The 27,367-nt window shown below is 36.3% G+C and overlaps 1 long non-coding RNA gene across 1 annotated transcript; it reads right to left on the reverse strand.

Moving 5' to 3' along the window:
* Nucleotides 1-24,401: 24,401 nt before the first annotated feature.
* On the reverse strand, nucleotides 24,402-27,119 carry LOC122020508. The gene is made up of 3 exons (XR_006122240.1): nucleotides 26,724-27,119; nucleotides 25,859-25,922; nucleotides 24,402-24,772 (listed from the first exon to the last, which is right to left on the reverse strand). It is a non-coding gene; the product is annotated as an uncharacterized LOC122020508 (long non-coding RNA).
* Between the last annotated feature and the right edge of the window lie 248 nt (nucleotides 27,120-27,367).

The following is a 27,367-nucleotide window of genomic DNA, read 5'->3' on the forward strand; positions in this document are numbered from 1 at the left end:
TGGACCTACCTATGAAGCGCGCGTATTATGTATGTGGTACAAACCGGGATCCCCTTAATGATGATATTAATTTCAAGTACTTATTAGTATAAGTTTTCAAATTCATGATGCATTGCCTACATATGTACTTGAATTATCTGATGATTAGATATAATGTCATGTGATAATATGATATGAATATGATACCCTTGTATGTTGTATGCTTATGATATTACGCATGATATTGATATACGATGATTTTCGGTTTCAGTGAGTAGGAAAGGAACTTACTGAGCCATGAGTGCTCATAGCTTACTTTCCTTGTACCGCAGATATGGGGGACGGATATTCAGAACAACGGAACAGCAGGAGGAGCAGATAGTGATGTGTGTGGTGGTGGCTCGGCAAAGAACGATTCGGACAAATTAATATGATTAGTTATAGAATCAATATTTGAACAAATCAGAATATGTGATATTATGCTTAATAAATTAAATTCTTTAAAGTTTTTATTCTTCCGCTGTTATAGTAAAACATGTACGTAAGTAGTATAAGAACGTAGCGCCGCCTTTGGTTGGGTAAGAAGGTTGGGGCGTTACATAACATCTGCTTCATCCCATATAACACTGGGTAAGATTTTAATTATTTATCAATTCCTACTACTTGTTAGTCAATGTTATATTTTCATTTGTAGAGGTACCATTGGATCTTGACTATAATTAATGAAGATAAAAATATGATATATTTATTGGGCTCTTTGAGTAATAGGAACCGAGATTATGCTTGACAAACTATTGTGATCAAGTAGTAGATTATACTGATTTTGAATGCATTCAATTCATTATAGGTTATAAAAATAATGCTCTATTATTTACAATATAGTGGGGTCAATATATGCAATGCATCAAGGGGTATTTCAAAAGGACCAGGTGTTAAACAATTGACAGTATGTATTGTGACCATGTATTTAGACAACAATTAATAATTTTTATTATTTGGATTGTGACTTCTTGCATGAAATTTTCAATTTTATTAGGGTAATTTTAAACAAAATGGTGGTGTTGAATATGGATATTGTGTGATGCAGTACATGAAAGAGATAGTCTTGGATGAAGATCCACAATTGGAGAGAAAGGTGAATTTCTTCTTTATGAAATATTTTCTTTATAAAATATTGAGTCTTTTTTTATTGATCCTCAAACTTTTGTTAATGTTTCAGTTTGCAGCATCAAAAAATAAACAGTATTACAATCAATCTCAGTATGATGAAGTCAGAAGTAAATGGAGCGAATTCGTCTACTTCTATGTGGGTGCCTAAGTGTAGGCTATGATATAAATTTTAGACATGTATTTAGAGATTTATGGATACAAAAGTTTTTGGGTTATGGTTAAACATGTCTTTTATGAATACACTGTTGGATTGTATTTGATACATATTTGTGATATATTTGTTTAATTTTGGTGGTAAAAAATATTGTGTTTTAGTAAAATATTATAATATAAATTTTTCTCAATTAAAATTTTATTGCAGTAAAATATGGTCAATTACTTTGATACTATAAATAAATGATGAAGTAATACAACAAAAAAGACTTCACTAAATTTAAATAGTGGTGTAGTTAAAGAAACTATTTACTTCACTACTGATCAAATTTATGAAGTAGTTTGTATAAATTACTTCGTTATATTGAATTTTTTGTTGTAGTAAAATATACTCTATTACTTCTATACTACGATGAATTAATACAATAATAAATACTTCAACCAAGACAAATTATGCAGAAGTAAAATTAAACATTTACTGCACCAGAATTCAAAAATTGTGAAGTTGTATGTCTATTTTACTTTGACAAAAATGAAACCTATGAAGTAATAAATCATCAACTACTTCGGTCATTTTACTGGTCTCGATGAAGTAATAGAATTTTTTTACTTCAAAAACGGTCCGATTTTGAACCGATTTTGGACCGATGATAGACTTCGGTAAACGTGTGGTGAAGTAAAAAATTAACCCTTTTACTTCACGTGCGTTTACTTCGGTAATTATCTACCTATTACTTCGGATAATATCCGAAGTCTATTATTGATTTTCACATAGTGAAAATAAAGAGAAAACCACCATTCTCTAGGTTTTACCAAAAAAGGAACTTGATTAAGAATAAAAGGTAATTCCTCAAATAGCTATATAGGTATTTATATAAACTCTAGATCCTAAGGTCCAAGAAAGGAAATAAATCTTAATATATAGACCTCAATTCATATCTTTTAGTGAAAGAAAAGAAATCCTACTAAAAAAGAAAATTTTATAAGATAAAAAAATTATCAAAATATGACGCTTATATAAACAAACCTAACCCATAAATAGCCGACATACCAAAAATATCCTAAATACCATAAAAATAAAAATTACTAAAAATAGTAAAATAATATTTGGAGGCTTTGAAAAGGGCATAAATGGTACTTTTTGGGCTTAAAACTTGGTGGTTACTGATGGATCGATCGAAATTAAGAGGAGGGGGGGGGGGGGGGGGGGGAATCACGTGGTTTTCAAATTTCTTTTTTATTTTAAAAACAAAGTAGAGTACGCACCGGAAAATTAAAATAAAAACCACACCAGAAGACATGAGCGGTTTACTTGATTCAAAGCTTTCAGTGACTCCTACTCCAAGACTCAGGTCTTGCGAAACTATCGATGAGTAATCCACTAAAGGTCTCTTTCGGTACCTCCGAAAAAGGAAATTGAGTACAAAGAAAGTTAGAACAAGTGCACCACACTGCACTTGTCCTTTTGTAGTAATCAAGTGCACAAGTAAAAAGTTATCGACACTTTATAAATAGAGGTAGGGCCACTCGTATGTCGGTGTCAAACTACCGGCCATGATAGAAAGTTCTCAGAATAGTTGTTAGGCATAGCAGCTTCATAGCAGAGTCATAGCAGAAGCTTGGAGTAATCGGAAGTCCAATCAGTTGTGCAGTAGCTCGTATAGATGTTCTGCCTAATGCCTTCTCAAGACAGCCTTATAAAAGGCATGGAAGGCACCTTCCATTGCTATGGAAGGTGCCTCCAATAAGGCAAGTTCGATTCTAAATAGCCCGACACTTATCCACGACTTCAGCCAAAATTTATCCTACAGAAGGCGCCTTCCATAGCCATGGGAGGCACCTTTTATGAACAGTACAAAGGCGCCTTCCATCAATCTTGACGGCACCTTTGGACACTGTTCATATGAAGGCAAAATGTTCTCCTTTTTCCTACAAATTAATGTTAGTCCAATAAACAAAATAATAACCTGCAAGACAAATGTTAGTATAATAATAATGAGTAGTATTAATTAGTTCCTATCCTCCCAGGACTAGGAACTAGTCAAGGTCTCAGCTTAGAGATCCCAAATGGACCTAAACTGGACTGACGCCTACTTTCCCTTCAACTGGGACATATCCTCACTTGGTCACTCTCCTCCAGTGACTTACCTTAACTTATCAATTTGTCAGACATCCAGTCAGTCTGTCGACCTGTTTGGACTTCATGTCAGCTATCTGGTCGGCACGTTGACCTAACTGGACTTCTTGCTAGATATCCGATCAGCCCGTCGATGTATCTAGACTTCATACCAGCTATCCAGTCAACCCGTTGACCTAGCTGGATTTCCTACACACTTAATCAAGTGGTTACATCATAATAAAACCTAACTTAACTTGTCATTCATCAAAACCTGAATTAGATCGTTAGTACAAAACTACACCAACAGTTACGAGTTTCTCGATAATAAATGTAGATCTCTAAATTATGTACACATAAACACAAATAGGCCCTGTTTTTGAATTTGTGTCAAAAGTTATGACCATTGAAAATTAGGTCATCCTATGTTGGCCCTACATCAACTATTTTATTAAATATATTTTCAAAATAGTGGTTCACATAATAATGTTTAATGATATTTCATATTTGATTGGGTTTATTTTATATATATATATATATCTTTTGAAAATCTCTACACTTTTAAAAATAATAACTGTTGACCAACACTTAACTTGTAGATCCTTTGGTCAACCATAAAATACTAAAACCACTAATGCACATTGGGTTACTTTCCCTATAGTTAACAAGGAAATCCTAAGGTTTTGTCAAATTAAGGGAGAACCCTATAAAAAGACCAATACTTGAAAAGACTTGTTCAAAAATATTGATTTAGAAAATTTATTTGAAAAATTTTATCTTCAACGAATTTTGAAAAATTATTTTCAACATAAAATCTTTCTTTTCAATTTTTTTTTTCAAAGAGATTTTCATATTTTAAAATTCTCTTTCTGAAAATATTCTTCAAAATCTTGTTTTGAAAATATGTTTCTTAAATCATGCCTTAGAAAATTTTCAATATTTTTTTTCATTCCAAACATCTTGAAATAAGAAAATATTTTGAAAATATTTTTTAAATTCATGTTACCATGAAACGCATTTGAAAAAATTTTGATTTTTTTTTCAAATGAATTACAAATGTTGAAAACATTTCATTTGAAAATACTTTCAAATATCTTAAAACATATGGTCTTTCAAGAAGGGTAAGGGTTAATTTTTGACTAAGGAAAAACCCTATTGTTGGTACAATACCTAAAGAAGACATTAGGAATTAAATTAATTTAGATATATGCCAAAGGGGAGAAAAAGTGTTTAAGTTAGAAGCCCTAGTTTCTCTAATTTTAGCATAAACCCTAAATGTTAGGCTAAGTACTTTATCCTAACTTAAATATATTGTCAAATATTAAAATGAGGAAGATTATTTGTGTAATCGACTTCCAAGGTTTTGATGGTTTTGTTTGAATAATATGTTAAAGGGAATTTTGTCAAGGGTGACAAATAACTTGATCACGAATGATTGAGTTGAGTGTAGAGGCTAAGAAAGTCAAGGTTGACTTGAAGTTTGAAAGTGAGTGAGAAGTCTAAGTAAGACTGGATACTTGGGTAATTGGTGGAAGACCTGAACCAGGTAGTGGAAGCCCTAGTAGGGCTAAGCGGTGGAAGACCTAGTTGGGAACTTGGAAATGGAAGTTCTAGCATGGCTATGTAGTGGAAGACCAAGTTGGGAATTAGGCAAACCTAGTTGGTAACTAGGTTAAGTCCGAGGTGGGTCAACTAGGATCTGGACACTTGGCAAAGTGAAGTCTTGGAAGATTGAACTCCAAGTAAGTAAACCTAGAAGGTTAGGCATACCAAGTACTAGGTTATGTGTGTTGTTTGCATATTTGTGTTGTAGGAAGACGCAACTAGATGAAGATTTGGGAGATTAGAGCCTATTCGGAGAACTAGACTAAGTTTGGCAAGGTAAATTGTTCCAAGCGACCCGAACATTCTAAGTGACTTGAACAACTTCCATGTAACTCGAAGCTAAGTTTATAGATGTGCATAGATTATATACACTTTTATGCATATTTTAACACACATCTACTTATATTTCATGAGCATAATCTATATTTATTGCATCATATTTCATTATTATGTCATATTTTCATTCTTTTTGTTCGGAGATCTATTCTTTACTTGTTTTGATTGACAGGATGTGCTTTTGAAAAGAAAGCAATGCTGGTAGACCACTCAGAGAACAAATGAACAAAAATGGTCTGGCCTTGTAGAATCCACACGACCGTGCCACATTCCTAGAGGAGGATAAGGCCATGGTCATGTGAACCCACACAGTCATGCCCCCCACCAGAGGCAAATCAAGCTTAGGCCTTGTGAAACCACATGGCTATGCCCGTTCTCCCGTGGCTAGGTAGTACATATCCATACCAATTGGCATGACCGTGCCATTCTTGCAGAGCCAAGGAAGACCCACAGTGTGAACCCACACAGTCGTTCCCCCCACCAGAGGCAAATCAAGCTCAGGCCTTGTGAAACCACACGGCTATACCCCTTCTCCCATGGCTAGGTAGTACATAGCCATACCAAAAGGCATGACCGTGCCATTATTGCAGAGCCAAGGAAGACCCACAGTGGTGGAGAACACACGAGGTTGTGTCACGTGAAAACAAGACTGTGTTAAATCTTGGGCAGACTGTAGACTTATTTTGAAATGACCATATCTTTGCGCTCAGTTGGAGTTATGAGCTATTCTTTATACCAAAATGTAGCTAACTTCATGATCTACAACTTTTCTTCAGGTTTAATAGAAAGAAAGCTGGGTTTAGTTATGTTAAATGGCACGATCGTGCCTCCCAACCACGGCTTCATTGGGACCTCTACCCAGACTGCGGACCAAACTTTGAACCACCATAACTTTCTGTTAGTTCAATCTAAATATTAGATTGTAGATAATTTCAAGGGAATTATGAGAATACCATATTTAAGGGGTGAAAAATTTAGTTTATCGGACCCTTGTAATCCTGAATTTCCTAGGTAGTTTGGAGGAGATATAAAAGAGTCAAGAACCTCATTCTTTGACTCATCTTGGGTTTGGAACTTCATCCATCTCCTTGGTGAAGTGTTCTCCCCTTAGCGGGAAACCCTAGAGAGGTCATCTTCATCATCTTTGATGAATTGTCCACCTCCAGAGCAAAAAGTCTAACCTAGAAGATCAGCGACACACCGATAAGCATTCTCTTTTCTCTCAATCCATGTTTTGAGTTATAGATGTTATTTTTATTGTCGCTGTTGGTTGCTATGTGGAATATCATACCGGTTCCCCTGTACAAAAATTTTGTACAAGTTCTGAACCTTTACTAACAACCTATTGTGTTATTTAGAAATTAAATTAGGAATCGCAAACGAAACTTAACATTATTGATTCCAAATTTAACTTATCTGTTCTTAGTGGTTTAGACTTGGATCGCAAACGATACTTAACATTATAGATCCAAATTCACACATGTTACAAATTTAATTAAATATTAATTTCAGAAATTGGCTTCCAGGTTAAACATGGCGAGGTACTAGGCCTTCTTGGGTATGGGAGCATCCACCACTTCCTAGACAAAGCCTTTCAATGAAATATAATATTTAATTTCCTTATATAACCCTAGGTTTAACTTAAAGGAACAATCGAATCACAAATTCGAAAAACAAAAAACACAAACTCGAATCACAAATTCGAAAACTAGAACCATATGCTTCTTGTGTTTGGTATTTCAAAAACTATACAATGAAAACTAATATGATGCGAAAAATAATTACTAGTTATGTCTTTCTTTATAAGCAACAACCTCTTGATCTTCTATCGTATTCCTCTTCTTATCTTGGACATCGTGTGGGCGATGATCTACCAAGACGAGAACCACCCAAGCTTCCTTCTTCCTTCTTCCAAGTTTCGGCCAAATACCTTTCTCCAAGAGATAGTAAGTCTTGACCACCAACCAAGCTCCAAGGGATGCAAGAATAAAGCCTCCTTTCTCTCCTTCTTCTCCTAGCAAGAACCGGCCACCACAAGAACTCCAAGAAGGGGATGCACCAGCCACTAAAGAAGAAGAGAAGAGGATAAGAATAGGGCCGACCACGCACCAAGGAAGAGAGGAGAAACTATAGAAGATATGTTGGGAGGTAAGGCACCTTTACCCTCTCTTTTATATTCCTTGGTCTTGGCAAATAAGGAAATTTAATTATAATTAAAATCTCCTTATATTCCTTGCCATTGGTTAATAAGGAAAATTTAATCAATTATTCCTTTTAACCCATGCAATGGTCGACCACCTCATGTGCTCCAAATAAGGCAAGTTTTAAACACAAAATTAAAACTTCCTTATTTGTTTCCGAAAAATTTAAAATAAAATTTCTCTAATAATTTTCCCTTCATGGTTGGTTATTAAAGGATATTTTATAAATTAAAATCTCTCTAAAACATGTGGATGATTTCTAAAAAGGAAAGTTATCTTTAAAATTAAAATCTTCCTCTCAATCTACAAATAAGGAAAGATATCAAATCTTTTCTTAATCTTTTGTAGAAACAATAAAAGGAAAAATTTATAATTTTAAAACTCTCTTTTAAATCATGAACATGGTTACAAAAAAGGAAAGTTTTCTCAAAATTAAAATCTTTCTTTTAATCTACAAATAAGGAAAGATATCAAATCTTTTCTTAATCTTTTGTAGAAAACTATAAAAGAAAAGATTTAAATTTTAAACTCTATTTTAAAATCAAGGAATCTACATAAGAAAATTTTTTAAAAATAAAATCCTTTTAATTTTATTGTGGTCGGCCACCTAAGTTTGGACTCAAGCTAAGGCCGATCACCTATGCTTGACTCAACCTATGGCTTTGGCCGACCCAAGCTTGGACTCCAAGCTTGCTTGGCTGACCACCTAAGGTTGGGTAAGAAGGTGGGTATAGGTGGGTATAATACTTTATAAATAAGAGGCTACGATAGGGACTGAGAGGAGGAATTGGTTTTGGTCTCCCGATGAAATTAAGTTTCTCGTGTTCGCCCCGAACACCCAACTTAATTTTATCAATAATAATTCATACCACTAAAGAGTTATTATATAACTACCATACCAATCTCAAATTACATTTTGGGCTCCTTCTTATTATGAGTGTGTTAGTCTCCCTGTGTTTAAGATATAGAATGCCCACTAATTAAATGAGTTACTGACAACTCACTTAATTAATATCTAGCTCCAAGAGTAGTACCACTCAACTTCATTATCATGTCGGACTAAGTCCACCTGCAGGGTTTACATGATAATCCTTATAAGCTCCTCTTGGGGACATCATCAACCTAGATTACTAGGACACAGTTTCATTCTATAATCAACAACACACCATATAAATAATATCATTTCCCAATTTATCGGGTCTATTGATTTATTGAACTAAATCGCACCCTTTGATAAATTAAAGAAATGAATATTAAGTATATGTGCTTATTATTAAGTCATGACTAAGAGCACGCACTTCCATAATAACAAAGGTCTTGTTCTTTTATTAAGTTAGTATAAAAAGAACTTACTTTAAATGGGCCTACTCAATATACTCAGAGTATACTATTGTAATTTTATAGTTAAGATAAACTAATATCAAATTACACTACGACTATTCCTATGGTTTGTTCCTATCCATCTTAGTCGTGAGCTACTGTTTATAATTTATAAAGAATCGATAACATGATCTTCTGTGTGTGAGACCACACATCATGTCATCTACAATATAAATTAATTAAATAACTATACTTAGCATATAAATGTAGATATTTGACCAATGTAATTCTTTATTTCATAATAAAATGTTTACAAAAGGCTAGGCTATTAGTATACACTCTAACAATCTCCCACTTATACTAAAGACTATGCTGTCATAAACGCTGCCATACATCTGATTCTCATTCCTTCAACATGTCGATCGAAAGCTTTCGCCGGAAGGGCCTTAGTGAAAGGATCTGCCAGGTTATCTGCTCATGCAATATTAGCGACAACAACTTCTCCTCGCTTTACAATGTCTCATATCAGGTGGTACTTGTGTTCTATATGATTACTCGCCTTATGGTCTCGTGGTTCCTTCGAGTTTGCTACTGCTCCACTATTATCATAATAAATTATGATGATTTTGGGCAAACCAGGAATCACATCTAAGTCCATTAGAATGTTCCTGAGCCACATAGCTTCTTTGGCTCCCTCAAAGGCAGCTATATACTCTGCTTCCATGGTTGAGTCAGAAACACATTTCTGCTTAACACTCCTCCATGCAATGGATCCACCTCCTAAAGTAAACACATAGCTTGATGTAGACTTACTATTGTCCCTATCTGATTGGAAGTCAGAATCCGTGTAACTCACAGGGAGCAAATCATCTTCTTGGTAAACCAGCATATAATCTCTAGTCCTTCTCAGGTACTTTAATATATGCTTTACAGCAATCCAATGTCCGTGTCCAGGGTTACTTTGATATCTGCTAACCATGTCCACGGCAAAACAGATATCTGGTCTCATGCATAGCATTGCATACATTAGGCTTACGACAGCCGAAGCATAAGGAACTGCATTCATGTCTTCTATCTCCTTTGATATCTTCGGAGACATCTCTTTAGATAAAGCTACTCCATGCCTAAAAGGTAGAAAACCTTTCTTGGAGTCTTGCATGCTAAAACGAGCTAGGATTGTATCGATATATGAAATTTGGGATAAGCACAATATTCTTTTCTTGCGATCCCTTATTACTTTGATCCCTAGAATATGTGCACATTCTCCCAAGTCCTTCATATCAAATTGCTTGGACAATCATACCCTTACTTCCGACAACACCTTGATATTGTTTCCAACTAACAAAATGTCATCTACGTATAGTACAAGAAATACCACCACGTTTCATCAAACTTCTTGAATACACAAGACTCATCCGGACACTGGATAAATCCATACGACTGGATTACTTCATTAAACCGGATGTTCCAAGACCTTGAAGCTTGCTTCAGTCCATAAATAGACCGATTGAGTTTGCATAGTAGATGCTCTTTTCCTTTTTCAATGAACCCCTCTGGTTGCTTCATATGGATGTTTTCTTCAAGACTTCTATTAAGGAAAGCTATCTTGACATTTATTTGCCAGACCTCATAATCCATATGAGCGACAATAGATAAGAGTATCCGGATAGACTTGTGCATGGCTACCGACGAAAAAGTTTCCTCATAATTGATTCCCTCTTTCTGAGTGTACCCTTTCGGAACAAGCCTTGCTTTGAAGGTTTCTACCTTCCCATCTGTCCCTCTTTTTCTTTTGTAGATCCACTTACATCCAATGGATTTTACACCATTTTACATCCAATAGATCTACAAGCTCCCAGACCTTATTAGAATACATAGATTCTATTTCTAAATTCATTGCTTTTTGCCAAGATGCTGCATCCTTATCTTGGAGTGCTTCTTCATATGTACGAGGATCAGGTTCATGTTTACTTGGAATCATGTCCAAAGACTCTCCAAAAAATATGAATCTTTCAGGTTGCCTCACAACCCTCCCACTACGACGAGGCACTATCTGTGGTTGTGTACCATTTGTGATACGTGTTGCAGTATCTTATAATATTTCATCTTGTACTGTTGGTACTAGACTAGATGTGTCCCCTCTAATTTCTTCTAGAACAATTTCACTCATGGGCTTATGGTTCATTACATAATCTTCCTCTAAAAATCGAGTATTGGTGTTAACAATGATCTTTTGATTTTTAGGATTATAAAACAAACCACCTTTTGTTCCCTTAGGATATCCCACAAACAAACAAACTTCTGTACGAGATTCCAACTTGTCAGTATCTCCTTTTAGCACATGTGTTGAACTACCCCATATTCGGATATGACTCAGACTAGGCTTACGCCCATTCCACAATTCCATGGGATTAGAGGGTACTGATTTAGAAGGTACCATATGAAGAATGTACACTGTTGTTTCCAGGGCATAACCCCAAAATGAATTTGGTAATTCTGAATAACTCATCATCGATTTAACTATTTCCATAAGAGTCCTATTCCTTCATTCTGCCACACCATTCTGATGGGGTGTACCAGGTGTAGACAATTTGGATTGAATTCCGTCTTCTGATAAGTAATTCCTAAACTCTCCAAAGAGGTATTCACCACCATGATTAGGTCGTAGTGTCTTGATACTTTTACCATGACATTTCTCCACATCAGTCTTATACTCTTTGAATTTATCAAAGCATTCAGACTTGCGGCGCATCAAGTAAATATACCCATATCTCGAATAGTCATTTATGAAAGAGACAAAATATTTGAAACCACCTCTTGCCTGGATAGACATAGGACCACACAAATCTGAATGAACCAGTTCTAACACATCTTTGGCTCTATACCCCTTGGCCTTAAATGGTCTCTTGGTCATCTTTCCTTCCAAGCAAGATTCGCAAGTTGGAAAGTTTTCTAACACTAATGAACCAAGAGTTCATCGGCTATAAGCCTTTGAATCCTACTCAAGTCAATACGACCAAGCCTTAGATGCCAAAAATATGTTTGGTTCATATTTGATGTTTCATTTCTCTTATTAGAATTAGAAGATGTGTTATTATTTTTCATTTGTTGTTTCGTGGAAGAAATTAGATTTAGAGTATACAAATTACCTACTAATGTACCAGAACAGATAATAACTCTATTTTTCTTGACAATCACTTTGTCATCAAAAGAAACAGTATATACATCCAAAAATAATTTAGAAACTGAAATTAAATTCTTTCTAAAAGTTGGTACATAAAGATAATTTCTCAAAATCAAAGTTTTATTCTTATCAAATGATAAGTAGACGTCTCCCACTGCAATAGCCGCCACTTTCGCAGCATTGCCCATGTAGACGGTCATCTCCCCTTTATATAGTCGTCAGGTTTCCTAGAACCCCTGCAATGTATTGCAGACAAGATCAGTGGCTCCTGTATCTACACACCAGGTGCTGGTAGATAACACTGCTAAACATGTTTCAACTACCAGAGAATAAGATATACCATTATTGTTCTCTTTCCTACGAGGACAGTCCGCCTTTCAATGTTTAGTCTGCTTGCAGATGAAGCACTTGCCCTTTGGCTTCTTCACTCCAGCTTTAGGTCCAATACCTAGAGATCTTTTCACCTTCTTTGCTGAGCCAGTCTGTTTCTTCTTCTTCTTGCCTTTTGACTTAGAAGTTGAAACATTTTCAGTAAAGTAAATTTGAGAATTATGACGAAATAACCATTCTGCTGCCTAAAGTTCTGTCAAAAGTTTTGCCAATGAATACATCCTCTTATTCATTTTATAGTTCAGGCGAAACTGCTCAAAACTTCTGGGTTGCGTCTGGAGAATAATATCAACCTGGGTTTCCCCATCGATTTCAGCTCCAAGGATTTGTATTTCATTTAAGTAAGCCATCATATTTAGAATGTGATCCCTTATGGGAGTCCCCTCAGACATGGTGGCTGTCATTAATTTTCTAATTACCTCTTGTCTAGCAACCCGATTCTGGTGTCCGAAGAGTTCCTTGAGATTGTTCATTATATCATAAGTTGTTGGTAAGTCTTGATGCTAATGTTGCAGTACATTTGACATCGAAGCCAAAATGTAACACCGTGTCATCTCATCTGCCTTTACCCATTTATTATGATACTCAATCTCCTCTTCACTAGAATCACTATTAGGTGCATTAGGACAGACCTCTGTCAGTACAAACTTATAGATTTCAGCAGTTAGGATAATGTCCAGGTTTCTTTTCCAATCTATGTAGTTTAGACCAGTAAGTTTGCTCTCTTTCAGTATAATGGCCAATGGGTTGAAAGCCATCCTAAGAATCACAAAATAAATTTGGTCAAGACTCTAAATTTAAAATAATATTGATTCCTCAAACAATACTATTTAAATTTAACAACACCTCAAAACACCGTGAATTTTGCATGCCACGTTAGTGTGGACGTATACAAAATCAAACCTTTGTAAGAGGAGGTTTTAACCATTAATTTTATTATCTTATCATCCTAACTTTATGACAAATAAAATTAATAGTTGGTATTCCTTTGGTCACACAAATAATAGCAGTGACTCCGTTGGGGAGGATACTATTAAATGTGTCTAAGTGTATACTATTACTTGATACTTAGTCCATTAAATAAGATTGTGCCCCTTCAGTTGGAGAAGATCACATACTCTTAAATAATTTAATACAACTATCCATAAAGGAAGTTTGATCTAGTGATCTACAAACAAACCCATCCGTTGTGGAGGGAGGCACTCAGAGCCAACACACAAGTTTGTTGCATCACTTATAAACCAGTAATGGAGACCGTGGAATTTATTTAAAAATTCCTCTCCCACTTAGTTATTTAAGGTGAGGAATTTTAATTATGCTAGCACATATCACATGCAAACACACATCATAGTAAATAAAAGCAATAAATATGAAAATTAATTTCCCAACTATTATGGCCTTTTCCATCACTGCCCTCCGTGTGCTGCCAACCCTAGTTGCTACCATCTTTAGCCACCGCAATTGGGTCCAGACGCCGCATCCATCTTGCTTCCTTTTCCGCTACGTCTCTGGTCCTTTAATAGTACCACGCCTCATAGGGACATGATCCGCGACAAAAATGGAATTTTACATTTATCGATCCTATATTCCACAAGAGAATGTACATGGAATCTAGATCGAACAAATAAATTAAAATCATAATAACTAATACAACTCCTACTGTATTTAATACATACAATCATGCACACATAACAAATGCCCTTGACATGTCTAAGGGTCCAATCACACACAAACACATTAAGCCATAATAGTTGGAGCCTGCAACCATAAAGTTAGCACATCCTACTATTAACCTGCATAAATTATGTATGACATGTGCATAATTAAACTAAAAACCAAGCACACAGGGGCAAACCCTAGCTCTGATACCAATTGTTGGTTGCTATGCAGAATATCATACCGGTTCCCCTGTACAAAAATTTTGTACAAGTCCTGAACCTTTATTAACAACCTATTGTGTTATTTAGAAATTAAATTAGGAATCGCAAACGAAATTAACATTATTGATTCCAAATTTAACTTATCTGTTCTTAGTGGTTTAGACTTGGATCACAAATGATACTTAACATTATTGATCCAAATTCACCCATGTTATAAATTCAATTAAATATTAATTCCAAAAATCGACTTCAAGGTTAAACATGGCGAGGCACTAGGCCTTCTTGAGTATGGGAGCATCCACCACTTCCTAGGCAAAGCCTTTCAATGAAATCAAATATTTAATTTGCTTATATAACTCTAGATTTAACCAAAAAGAACAATCGAATCATAAATTCGAAAAACGAAAAACACAAACTGAATCACAAATTTGAAAACTAGAAACATATGTCTCTTGTGTTTGGTATTTCAAAAACTGTACAAAGAAAACTAGTATGATGCGGAAAACAATGACTAGTTATACCTTTCTTTGTAATCAACAACCTCTTGATCTTCTATCATATTCCTCTTCTTATCTCGGACGTCGTGTGGACGACGGTCTACCGAGATGAGAACCAGCCAAGCTTCCTTCTTCCTTCTTCCAAGTTTCTGCCAAACACCTTTCTCCAAGAGATAGTAAGTCTCAGCTACCAACCAAGCTCCAAGGGATGCAAGAGCAAAGCCTCCTTTCTCTCATTCTTCTCCTAGCAAGAACCGGCCACCACAAGAACTCCAAGAAGGGGATGCACCGGCCACTAAAGAAGAAGAGAAGAGGAGAAGAATAGGGTCGGTCACACACCAAGGAAGAGAGGAGAAACTATAGAAGATATGTTGTGAGGTGAGGCACCTCTACCCTCTCTTTTATATTCCTTGGTCTTGGCAGATAAGAAAATTTAATTATAATTAAAATCTCCTTATATTCCTTGCCACCTCATGCAAGGAAAATTTAATCAATTATTTCTTTTAACCCATGCAATGGCCGACCACCTCATTTGCTCCAAATAAGGCAAGTTTTAAATACAAAATTAAAACTTCCTTATTTGTTTCTGAAAATTTTAAAATAAAATTTTTCTAATAATTTTCCCATCATAGTTGGTTATAAAAGGAAATTTTATAAATTAAAATCTCTCTAAAACATGTGAATGATTTCTAAAAAGGAAAGTTATCTTTAAAATTAAAATCTACTTCTCAATCTACAAATAAGGAAAAATATCAAATCTTTTCTTAATCTTTTGTAGAAACTATAAAAGGAAAATTTTATAATTTTAAAACTCTCTTTTAAATCATGAACATGGTTACAAAAAAGGAAAGTTTTCTCAAAATTAAAATCTTCCTTTCAATCTACAAATAAGAAAAGATATCAAATCTTTTCTTAATCTTTTGTAGAAAGCTATAAAAGGAAAGATTTAAATTTTAAACTCTCTTTTAAAACCATTGAATCCACATAAGAAAAATTTTAAAAAATAAAATCCTTTTAATTTTATTGTGGTCGGCCACCTAAGCTTGTACTCAAGCTAGGGTCGGCCACCTATGCTTGACTCAACCTATGGCTTTGGCCGGCCCAAGCCTGGACTCCAAGCTTGCTTGGCCGACCACCTAAGGTTGGGTAAGAGGGTGGGTATAGCTGGGTATAATACTTTATAAATAAGAGGCTACGATAGGGACCGAGAGGAGAAATTGGTTTTGGTCTCCCGAAGAAATTAACCTCCCCGTGTTCACCCCGAACACCCAATTTAATTTTATCAATAATAATTCATACCACTAAAGAATTATTATTGAACTACTGCTCCAAACCCAAATTACATTCTGGGCTCCTTCTTATTATGAGTGTGTTAGTCTCCTTGTGTTTAAGATATAGAATGTCCACTAATTAAATGAGTTACTGACAACTCACTTAATTAATATCTAGCTCCAAGAGTAGTACCACTCAATTTCATTATCATGTCAAACTAAGTCCACCTGCAGAGTTTACATGACAATCCTTATGAACTCCTCTTGGGGACTTCATTAATCTAGATTACTAGCACACAGTTTCATTCTATAATCAACAACACACCATATATATAATATCATTTCCCAACCTATTGGACCTATTGATTTATCGAACTAAATCGCACCCATTGATTAATTAAAGAAATGAATATTAAGTATATGTGCTTGTTATTATATCATGATTAAGAGCACACACTTCCATAATAACAAAGGTCTTGTTCTTTTATTAAGTTAGTATAAAAAGAACTTATCTTAAATAGTCCTACTCAATACACTTAGAGTGTACTAGTGTAATTTTATAGTTAAGATAAACTAATATCAAATTACACCACGACTATTCCAATGATTTGTTCCTATCCTTCTTAGTTGTGAGCTACTATTTATAACTTATAAAGAATCGATAACATGATCTTCTGTGTGTGACATCACACACCATGTCATCCATAATATAAATTAATTGAACAACTACACTTAGCATATAAAAGTAGACATTTGAGCAATGTGATTCTTTATTTCATAATAAAATGTTTACAAAAGGCTAGGCTTTTAATATACACTCTAACAGTCTCTTGGTTGTATCTTACTTGCAATGGAGTGATTCTCTCGATCTAGGATGTAGGAAGTAACTATGATGTGATATGATGTGTGAACTATGTATTTTGACATTTTCTTATTCAATGAAATGTTTATGTCATGTTCTATGTATGTTGTACGTTCTATGTGTTTGATGAAATATGTGAATGGTGCAAACATGTAGATGTGTATTAATTATACACCCCGTAGGGAGAATGCCCTAGATCGTATGATCGAGAGGCCATAGTGACAAGGGTATCTCATTTTTGGACATCTAAGGCATTGCCTTGAAAGGTAGGATAATTCTCCACAAAGATGCATCTAATTAGGTTTAATGGGTTATCTCTAATTCTATATTAATAAGTGTCCTGTGTAATCTAGTGATTGTATGACTGGAGGAGGGGCCCTAGTGGCAAGGGTATTCCTTTAACCAGACTCACTAGGTTACCTCTTCTACTTAATGACATTAGACACCAATAGGAGTATCACTCAGACATGACCACCACGAGATAGTGTCGGTATTTATTTAGACTTGCTACACGTACATAATGATTGAGGTAAGGAGATGAATAATGCATATGGACTTTAAATAACATCATAGTGAAGCTGAAATCCTAGAATCGTCTCCCAAACCATTTCTCACAGTCTCTTAAACTCAACACCTCTCAAGATCAATTCTTCTTTCTCTTTCTCTCAACCTTCTCTCCCTATCTTCAATCTCTCTTCTAGCGTTTGTGAACCATCTTTCGATTATCTAGATAATTTATTGTGTGTAGTTAACTAGTGCTTAATCAATAGTACCTATAAGATTATGTTTAATATTTCTAAAGTTGATAACCACTATTTTTTCGAGCACATTGGTCGCAAGATATATTTTGCACAGCAATCAAGTATGGAGTAACTGTGTAAGGAGCCTTTAAAGGAGAGAATAATTTGTGAGAGATTACAACCCCTTAGTCAAAGGGTTATTAAATTTTTGATGCCTCCATTTAAGTGATGCAAATAAAGGGTTGAGCTAATGAACTTAAACAAGGGCTTTTTGCAAGATGACTCAAGTCTTTCTTTCTTATTTTTAGTTTCTTTCTAATTCCTTTCTTTATTCATAATAATTCATATCTTGTACTTAAATTTTATAATCTATCTTCTTTATATAGGATTCAAAGTTATGAAAGAATATGAATATCAGATAGAAGAGTATTTTTAATACATGAATGTCAACGATTTGGAATTTATCACTTGGTAACTTCTCTAACTTCAAAAATCTCCTCTATATTTCACTTTTAGTTTTCATTAGAACAATGAAAATTTTAAGTCTGGGAAGATGTGATGAGTTTAGTTTAGTTTTTTCTTATTTCTTTTTTTCTCTAATTACATTACTCCACATGTCATTGTTGTTTATTCCTCATAGTAAAATGCTAGCACATTTCATCTAGATATTTATGTTGTGTGATTTGATATGCTAATATGTCTATTGATCTATGTTTTTATATCAATAGTAGAATGAAGTGAGCATTGTTATTACTAGATGAATTTGAATGTTGGACTAGTTTTTGGATCTCTTCACATTATTCTTGACTTTGATCATAGATATTTTTAAAAATTGTCATGATTCATAGAACCGGACTAGTACTCTTGCTTCTATGGTGACCTCTCAACTATATTTTGGTTACTAGATAAACTCAAATCATGCAAACTCATTTGGAAAAATCAATCCCTAAAAAAAATGAAGGTTTGTTGAAGTTTGATACTTTAAAAATATTTAGAGAGAAAAATATATAATAAGGGATAAAAAATAATTATCATGAAAGGAAACTAGTAATTCACCCCTTTGAGATTGAATTAAGTTACTAGAGAAATGAATGCTATGTTTCTCTTGATACTGAGTATTCCTTTGAGACCTTGTGTAGACGGTGAATAACATTTTTTGTGGGGAATGAACCTTGTGTCTAGCAGATAAGTGTCTATCACCAGAAGTATGAGGAACATGATTAAATGAAAAGTTGACTAGGCTTAAAGATTGATACTTGAGAAAGTTAAGCCACTCATCACATTGAGCACGGAGAACTTCTACTTAAGTCACACTCAAATAATTTTTGTCTCATACTCATCAATAAAATTATACGATAGATTTATATTGATTCACTAGGGATTATTACATACCATCTATGCACATAAATCTAGCTTGCAGGTTTTGCTTGAGGACAAGCAAAGGTTTAAGTTTGGGGGGTGTGATGTGCTTAGATTATATACACTTTTTTGTATACTTTAATGCACATCTAGTTATATTTCATGAGCATAATCTATGTTTATTACACTCTATTTTATTATTATGTCGTATTTCCATTCTTTTTGTTTGGAGATTTACTTTTTTCTTGTTTTGATTAACAAGATACGCTTTTTGAGCGAAAATAACGCTGATAGACGACTCGAAGAACAAACGAAGAAAAAATACCCTACCGTGTGGAATCCACATCCCCAGAGGATAAGAAGGCTATGATTTGAAGGATCAAAAAGAATTTAGATATCTCCACAATGGTAAGATATTGTCCACTTTGGGCATAAGTCTTCCTGATTTTGCTCTTGGGCTCTATCCAAAAGGTCTCAAACCAATGAAGATATCTTTCGCTTATAAACCTATGATCTTTCCCATGTGTTTTCAATGTGGGACTATATTTGCAAGCTTACAACCCCAACAATCCCCTTCTCACACAAAGGACCACAGGCTCCCTAACGTCCGATCCTTGACCCATTAGGACTTCCTGCCCCTCGGTCCACCAGACCTACTAGGACTTCCTTGCCTAGTCGCAACTAGGACTTCATGCCCCTCGATCCATCCGACCTACTAGGACTTCCTTGCCTAGCCGTAACTAGGACTTCCTGCCTAGTGTCTGGTTCTCTTGATCCAGACACGGGAGCCCCCACTTCTTTGTTCAAGGTCAATATTCCACCCATATGGTTCGATTGGACCATGGCTCTTGTGCACAGTCGGCGGTTAGTCCTTCTGACAGTCTGGGCTCTAATACCAATTAAAGGATCAAAATAATTTAGATATCTCCATAATGGTATGATATTATCCACTTTGGGTCTAAGCCCTCATGGTTTTGCTCTTGGGCTCTACCCAAAAGACCTCATACCAATGAAAATATTTTTCTCTTATAAACCCATGATCTTTCCCATGTATTTTCAGTGTGGGACTGTCACGCCCCAGAGGAGTCCTTACCAGACAAAAATCCGACAAAATCACCTCTGTACGGGTGACAATCTAAAGTAATAAATACACATGTAACATCTAGATAACCAACAGCCACATACGGCTGGAATATATACACAGAATAAAAATAACATAACCACAGTTTAATATACACAGCCGACCCGGCTGGTCATAAATTAATAAAACAACCACGCAGCTAATATTTAGCCCACACAGCTATATCAAAAACACAGCGGAAAAACGAACGAAGAGAAAACCCACCCACAAGTAAAGTTTACTAGCCAATTAGAGTTACACAACCACAAGATCACGAAAGCAAAAGACCATGAATCAAACTCCAAACACAGACCAATACATACAATATTAAAACCATTATATACTAAAAATATAAGTAAAGCAGAGATAAAACCGATATAGCGCAGGACCTAGGACTGGCAGCCGGCATCTCTCCAAGCATCCGTGACTCATCTACCTGTTACCTGGCGAAAGAAAAAGCATTTTGTGGGGTGGTGAGTATTGGAACTCAGCGGGTAAGAGAAAGATAGTGCATGAACATATATAAACAAATAGAGAATGCCAAAAGGAATACAGTCTCATAAGGGAAGTAGCAGATACAAAATAAAATCATAATCAATTCTCATACCTGAAATCATATCTTAGGCTAGGTAATAGAAGGTCAGGAGTAGAACTAATCTGCTACAGTACTGCTCATAACTACAGAGGAAATATGTAAGGTATATACAAACTTTCAATAGGTAAGTCAGTCTAAACACCCACAACAGACATATATATATCTCAACATATATAAGAATATCAGCATAAGTCAGCAACAGTAGCATAAGCTAGCAACAATAGCATGAGTAAGCAACAACAGCATATGCAAACAACAACAGCCAAAGCAAGTATAATAACAGCGTATGCACGGATGGCCATCCCGCCCACCTCTCTGCACCACGACCCCTCACCAAAAGGCCGCCACTCTCTCGAGTGACCAGATGGACAGGTGCTGAGTAGCTAACTAGCTACACAGCAAAGGGGGGTCCCTGCTGCTCGTAACTCCAGCTACCACCAACTGCAAGTGGCTGAGTGCGGCACGACAGGACAAGTGGCATCAACTCCAGCTGCCACTCTGTCGAGTGTCCGAGGATACGACCCTGGTCAATGAATCTCTCGACCGCAAGGGAAAATTGGTCGTTGACATGTCTGCCATGATATGATACACCAAATGCAACAGTCATCATATATATATCTATATAAACAGAACCAGGTATGCTATAGGAAGCCAGCATGCTCAATACAAAACATAACTACACAACAATCAAAATATGCAAACATGGTAACTAGTACCTGCTACTTATCATGGATAACAACAAGAGATTGTATGGATATAAAAATGAATATATCGAAGGTTTTGAGTGGAAGTATCAAGCGCAGGAAAAATAAGAGTAGAGTCAAGGTAAAAACAGATTCTTATCGACAATAATTCATGCACTAAGTTCAAAGAACTAAAGAATCAAAGTAAGAAATACCCGCCTTTATATATAGACCGTGTCAAGTAGTCTCATGTCGAGACACTCATCCCGAACTAGTATCCTGCAACATAGAATATAATAGAGCTAAATTCTATTATGAACCAAGTAGCTAAACCAAATCTAAATCCGGTGAGGAAACATCACTTTCACTATATTTAATAATCCAACATTTCTTTTACATCAAATCTCCTTATGAATTCGTCCAATTCAATTAGTTAACTCATCCGGTTAATATATCTCAATTTAATCCAAGATCAATATGAACTAACAATTCAACCTATCCAATTAATAATAGATTACCCACATACTCCTCAAATTTGGTTTGGTGCTTCTACAACACCATGGGGATCAACACAGCTACGGAATTCAACCCAACATCCATAGCAATTCAATAAGCAGAACCACCTTAATTGAAACCCAAGAAAGGAGCTTCAATTGGAGATAATAGAAAATCTAAACCGCCTACCATCCCAAACACAGAAACAAAATCAAATTTTCCAATCACAATGACAAACTCTCCGAACAATTCAGCACAGAACCTCACGGAATAAAACATAGGCAACATTGAAAACCCAAATCCGCAACATCCCAGCAACGCAGAATCATAAAAACAGCATCGTCGAATTCAATCAAAAACCCAGATCCACGCGGAACTCTCATTAACGCCACCATCCATCAAGAACTTTCACAAAAATCACAAGTCCAAAGCACCCTCAAAAAGAACCCCCTCCGGATAAAAAACGGCACAGAAACGTCGAACTAAATCAAGCACAACACTGGATAGAAACGAATCACGATCGATTCAATCATACGAACTTCATAGATAAGGATTTCAACCTCTTCTAGATTTCTATTCCGTACCTCACATATCTCGCAACTACATAGAGAATGAACTTGTTGGATAGCTTTTGTTGTGGCCGAAGGTGGCAGTGGATCGGGAGGCTGACGCTAGGGCAGAGGTGGCGTCTGAGGTGCTCGTGCGAGGAGGAGAAGAATCTTGCCGGCTGCTGGTGCGGGAATTCGCGAGGGAGAGTGAAGGAGGGCTCGGCGGTGTGGCTCGGGAGAGTTGGCGTTCGCGTGAGGAGGGCCGGTGGCTGGGTTGCGGAAGATCGCGAGAGGGGAAGGGTGGCGTCGCGCGAGGGGCTTGGGGAAGAGAAGGATCGGCGTGAATGGGGACAAGAAACCTAGGTTAGATATTTTATACCCACGCTTTAATTAACCAACTTTAGGTTAATTTAATCAATCAACCCCTAACTTAATTGGGATATCTAAACGGCCGTTTTCCCAGCCTATAAATTTATCCCCTTAAATTCATCATACGAGCTCCAATTAATTCCTAGAAAATTTAAAAAAATTCCTAAAATTTCTAATAAGATTATTTGTCAAATAACCTTATTATTTAATTATTATCTGAGCACCGTATTTTACATTCTCCCCCACTTATAGAAATTTGATCTCCAAATTTACTTCTCACTTAGGGATCCTCATCCAAAGATAACCTCCATGCAACATACTCATATACTACTCAAACCAAATATCATGAACAAATCTCCAACTGTAAGAGATGACTTTGTGGGTTATGCTCACCCTGCTTCCGCTGCTTCCACGCTACTATCTAACCCACTATGGATAAATCACAACTTCTGAAAACCATAATCCACTATCAACAAATCCTCCAACATCTGTATAGTGCTCAAACTATCGACCTCATCAATCAAACCTGCTCGCATCCCGAACAATGATCGAGGAAAAGGGAAGCATCCAACCTCCAACACCCCACTGTTAATAAACTTAGATATACTCACCATGGTTCAACAGTGCCCACCCATGTCGTACCACTAAAGAAACAATATCTAGTGTGGCAGTTTATTATCATATGTCTCTAGTGAGACAAACCAATCATATTCTCATCCTTCCAAATACTCAAATATCCACAATACAAAAAGTATAATCCAAAATCCAAATGGTCACTCAACCGTAAGACCATTGAAATCGGATCGTCAACTACAAATCACCAAATCCATAACTATCACACAAGTGCTACTCCTCATGTTCATACAACAAACATACCCAAAAATAAGATCACTGGCACAAAATCTGTAATCTAATCTTCAAATAAAACCACCAACTCCAAAAATATCATGGCATTATACTCCTTAAGTTACTATCAACATCAAAGACTAAATAATAGACCATCAAGTCTAATATCCACTAATAGATCATCAAAAGACAACATATCATCATATATGATCAAACCAATGACTGACACCGCACAAATCATACATGGTATAAACACATGGTACAAACAACTAAACAAGTACACATGGTATAAACAACTACCCAAGTACTAATAAATATGTATGATAACAATTTACAAATATACCTCCTATAGCTTAGAGATGTCCTACCACTGCCTGGTCCCAAAACTCAAAACTCACATTGCGAAACCAACTCATGAAAATCCATAACACGAGAAACAAAGAATAGACATTGTGAACCTCGCTCTGATACCATTAAATTGGTATCATATTAACTCAAAAATTTAGAACACGAAAACAACAGACATCGTAAACCCGCTCTAATACCAATAAATAATCATGCCCCAAAGGAGTCCTTGCCAGATAAAATTCCAGCAACATCTCCCCTGTACGGGTGATAATCTGAAGCAATAAATACACGTGTAACATCTAGATAACCATCAGCCACATACGGCTGGAATATATACACAGAATAAAAATAACATAACCACAGAGTTTAATATACACAGCCTACCCGGCTGGACATGAATTAATAAAACAACCACACAGTTAATATTTAGCACACACGGCTATGTCAAAAACACAGCGGAAAAACAAACGAAGAGAAAACCCACAATCCACAAGTAAAGTTTACTAGCCAATTAGGCTTACACAACCATAAGATCACGAAAGCAAAACACCATGAATCAAACTCCAAACACAGACCAGTTCATACAATATTAAAACCATTGTATACTAAAAATACAAGTAAAGCGGAGATAAAACTGATATAACGCAGGACCCAGGACTGGCAGCCGGCATCTCACCAAGCATCCGTGACTCATCTACCTGTTACCTGGCGAAAGAAAAACCATTTTGTGGGGTGGTGAGTATTGGAACTCAGCGGGTAAGAGAAAGATAGTGCATGAACATATATAAACAAATAGAGAATGCTAAAAGGAATACAGTCTCATAAGGGAAGTAGCAGATACAAAATAAAACCATAATCAATGCTCATACCTGAAACCATATCCTAAGCTAGGTAATAGAAGGTCAGGAGTAGAACTAATCTGCTACAGTACTACTCATAACTACAAAGGAAATATGTAAGGTATATACAAACTTTCAATAGGTAAGTCAGTCTAAACACCCACAACAGACATATATATATCTCAACATATATAAGCATATCAGCATAAGTCAGCAATAGTAGCATAAGCTAGCAACAACAACATGAGTAAGCAACAACAACATATGCAAACAGCAACAGCCAAAGCAAGTATAATAACAGCGTATGCACGGATTATCATCCCGCCCACCTCTCTGCACCACGACCCCTGTATGGTTGAAAGGCCGGATCGATGACAACTGTACCACCCAAAGGCCGCCACTCTCTCGAGTGACCGGATGGACAGGTGCTGAGTAGCTAACTAGCTACACAGCAAAGGGGGGTCCCTGCTACTCGCAACTCCAGCTACCACCAACAGCAAGTGGCCGAGTGCGGCACGACAGGACAAGCGGCATCAACTCCAGCTGCTACTCTATCGAGTGGCCGAGGATACGGCCCTGGTCAACGACTCTCTCGACCGCAAGGGAGAATTGGTCGTTGACATGTCTGCCATGATATGATGCACCAAATGCAATAGTCATCATATATATATCTATATAAACAAGAACCAGGTATGCTACAGGAAGCCAACATGCTCAATACAAAACATAACTACACAACAATCAAAATATGCAAACATGGTACCTAGTACCTGCTACTTATCATGGACAACAACAAAAGACTGTATGGATATAAAAACGAATATCTTGAAGGTTTTGAGTGAAAGTATCAAGCGCAGGAAAAATAAGAATAGAATGAAGGTAAAAACATATTCTTATCCACAATAATTCATGCACTAAGTTCAAAGAACTAAAGAATCAAAGTAAGAAATACCCGTCTTTATACGTAGACCATGTCAAGTAGTCTCACGTCGAGACGCTCATCCCGAACCAGTATCCTGCAAGATAGAATACATAATATAGCTAAATTCTATTATGAACCAAGTAGCTAAACCAAATCTAAATCTGGGTAGGAAACATTAATTTCACTATATTTAATAAACCAGCATTTCTTTTACATCAAATCTCCTTATGAATTCGTCCAATTTAATTAGTTAACTTTTCCGGTTAATATATCTCAATTTAATCCAAGATCGATATGAACTAACAATTCAACCTATCCAATTAATAATAGATTACCCACATACTCCTCAAATCCAATTTGGTGCTTCTACAACACCATGGGGATCAACACAGCTACGGAATTCAACCCAACATCCATAGCAATTCAATAAGCAGAACCACCTCAATTGAAACCCAAGAAAGGAGCTTCAATTGGAGATAATAGAAAATCTAACCGCCTACCATCCCAAACACAGAAACACAATCAATTTTTCCAATCACAATGACAAACTCTCCGAACAATTCAGCACAGAACCTCACGGAATAAAACATAGGCAACATTGAAAACCCAAATCCGCAACATCCCAACAACGCAGAATCATAAAACCAGCATCGTCGAATTCAATCAAAAACCCAGATCCATGCGGAACTCTCATTAACGCCACCATCCATCAAGAACTTTAAAAAAAATCACAATTCCAAAGCACCCTCAAAAAGAACACCCTCCGAATCAAGAACGGCACAGAAACGTCGAACTAAATCAAGTACAACACTGGATAGAAACGAATCACGATCGATTCAATCATACGAACTTCATAGATAAGGATTTCAACCTCTTCTAGATTTCTATTCCATACCTCACATATCTCGCAACTACATAGAGAATGAACTTGCTGGATAGCTTTTGTTGTGGCCGGAGGTGGCAGTGGATCAAGCGGCCGAAGCTAGGGCAGAGGTGGCGTCTGAGGTGTTCATGTGAGGAGGAGAAGAATCTTGCCGGCTACTGGTGCGAGAATTCGCGAGGGAGAGTGAAGGAGGGCTCGGCGGTGCGGCTTGGGAGAGAAAAAGGAGACCGGGCGGCATGCGGCTCAGGGAGGAAGAGGAGGAGAGATCGTCGGCGTCCGGATGCTCGCGGGAGGAGGGCCAACGGTGTCTTGGCGTTTGCTTGAGGAGGGCCAGTGGCTGGGTTGCGGGAGATTGCGAGAAAGGAAGGGTGGCATCGCGCAAGGGGCTTGGGGAAGAGAAGGATCGGCGTAAATGGGGATAAGAAACCTAGGTTAGATATTTTATACCCAAGCTTTAATTAACCAACTTTAGGTTAATTTAATCAATCAACTCCTAACTTAATTGGGATATCTAAATGGCTGTTTTCCCAGCCTATAAATTTATCCCCTTAAATTCAACATACGAGCTCCAATTAATTCCTAGAAAATTTCTAAAATTTCTAATAAGATTATTTGTCAAATAATCTTATTATTTAATTATTATTTGAGCACCGTAT

Source organism: Zingiber officinale, chromosome 9A (genome assembly GCF_018446385.1).
Source record: "Zingiber officinale cultivar Zhangliang chromosome 9A, Zo_v1.1, whole genome shotgun sequence".
Lineage (NCBI taxonomy): Eukaryota > Viridiplantae > Streptophyta > Magnoliopsida > Zingiberales > Zingiberaceae > Zingiber > Zingiber officinale.